Consider the following 2048-nt stretch of genomic DNA (forward strand, 5'->3'; position numbering starts at 1 on the left):
GCAGCCTCCTGCTGAACAGCTTACTGGTAGTCATTCAATACTTAATGTTGAAAAAAGCATTACCCTATCTGTCATTGGTCTATACACCTATGTGGTGGGAATGAACTTCATCCCACTAATTACATATCCTTCCTCTCATCGTTTGAAAGATCACACGTAGGGGTAGACCTAGTAGAATAACTCTTGCTTCTGTTTTTAAGGCTTCCTTGCAGGTTTTTAAAATATCACTTCCTAAGAGAGGCTTCATCAGTTTCACTTGTTACTGCAATGAAATAACCACATACAAATCCAATAGTTGGCCAATAAGAACCTTCACAACTACCTTATATCTTTGTATATTTAAGATGTACCACTTCAAAGTGAAGAAAATGTTAATGTTTTGGAGAGGTAAAGGTTGTGACACTTTTGTCCACAATAAACAGTCCTCCAAATACTTATTGATTAAAAAGTATTTGTTGGGTTGGCTCCCTATTATGTTCTGGCATCCTGCATCCTTCTACTGCTATGCGTATTATTTATCTGTGTCAGGACAATGTTTTAAAATTTATTGCTATCCAAAAAATGATGTATTATATGCTGTCCTGAATGTATTGTATTAATATGCCCAAATGCTTCTGATTTAAAAACTAAAAAATCTATATACAAAATTTATCTCAAGTCTCGACTGTTTCCTGTAGCTAGCCATTACTTGCCCTTAGGAAATCCTCCCCAAAGATTAGCACCATTTATAGATGGTTCACGTCCCATACAACCCCAGATGCTTTGCATCCCTACAGCTTTCATGGTGACCTGAAAAAAAAAAACAGAACAGAACTTCTGCTGACCCCGTTGGTACCTGTGATATAAATGTTGTTACCATATAGTATATTGCACCGTTATATACTGTCAGCCGCATGACTTTATCTTTCCAATTTAATCCACCATTGTTGTAAGTAATTCAAAAACTCCCAGACACATCCAAATGCTGCCTGTTAAAATGAAACTTGTCAAATAAGCGTTATTCTCTCTTCTCTAATACAGATTTCCTTTGTTTTGTCAAATTATACTCGATTAACTTGCAGAATATGGAGTAATAGTTTTGGGGCTAAAGGAAGGTTTAAGGCCTAACACCTTATATCCCATGCCAAAACCAGACATTCTCACGGACACGAGACATTTCTTAGACTGAAATACAAAAGTTTAACATTGCAATTCAGTACTGAGATGATATTATGCATTTTAAAAGATCTTGCACTGTCTGCATTACATTTCCTTTCTAACATTTGTATATCTGAAATCGTGCTGTGCAGAGAGCACAGGAAACAAAGGCATGTGTGTCGGGGGGATTCGTTTGGGAGGAAGTTTGGGGAATTGTCTTCTTTCCTCTTCAAAGTCAGGGCTGAATATAAAAGACGAATTCTAAGAATGCAGGTTCAATCGCAGGGCCAGAGGAAGTAAAACAGATGGCAGCAAGCAGAAGATGAAGGATGTTTTATCCTCCAGCGGATACCAGGTAGAGGCTATTCCAGAGAGCTGCCGGGGGGAACTCATCGCATGCCGAGGGAAAACTCCTGTGCACCAGGAGCCCCAGGCACTGGAGGTGCAGTTCAGAGGGGAATCCAAATCGTTAAGGAGGAAAAAGGAAAGAGGAGAAGGAAAGAGGAGAAGGAGGCTGCGCTCAGCTCATGGCCCCCGAACACGTGCAGAACAAAGGGCCTCGAGAAGGCAGGCGCTGGAGAACGGGAGGACAGGGAGTAACGAGGGACGGGTTGGTGCAGAGAGAAACGGGGCTGAGGATGCTCGTAGCGGCGTAAAGGGGCGGGCAGCACACGGGGCGCCGAGCAGCGAGGAGAGGCCCCAGCGGGCTGCGGGGCCCGGCCGGGCAGGGGCCGTGCGGAGCGGCCCGCGCTGTGGAGGCTGCGGGGGGGGCGGGGCGGGGGGCGCAGCGCGGGGCTCCCGGGGCGCCCCCTGGCGGCGGGGCGGGGCCGGGGCCGCGTTGCGCAGGGCCAGGCCGCGCGGCCCCGCCCCGTGACGGAGGCCCGGCGGGCCGTGACGTCACCGCGCCGCGG

This window comes from Anas acuta, chromosome 9 (genome assembly GCF_963932015.1).
Source record: "Anas acuta chromosome 9, bAnaAcu1.1, whole genome shotgun sequence".
Classification (NCBI taxonomy): domain Eukaryota; kingdom Metazoa; phylum Chordata; class Aves; order Anseriformes; family Anatidae; genus Anas; species Anas acuta.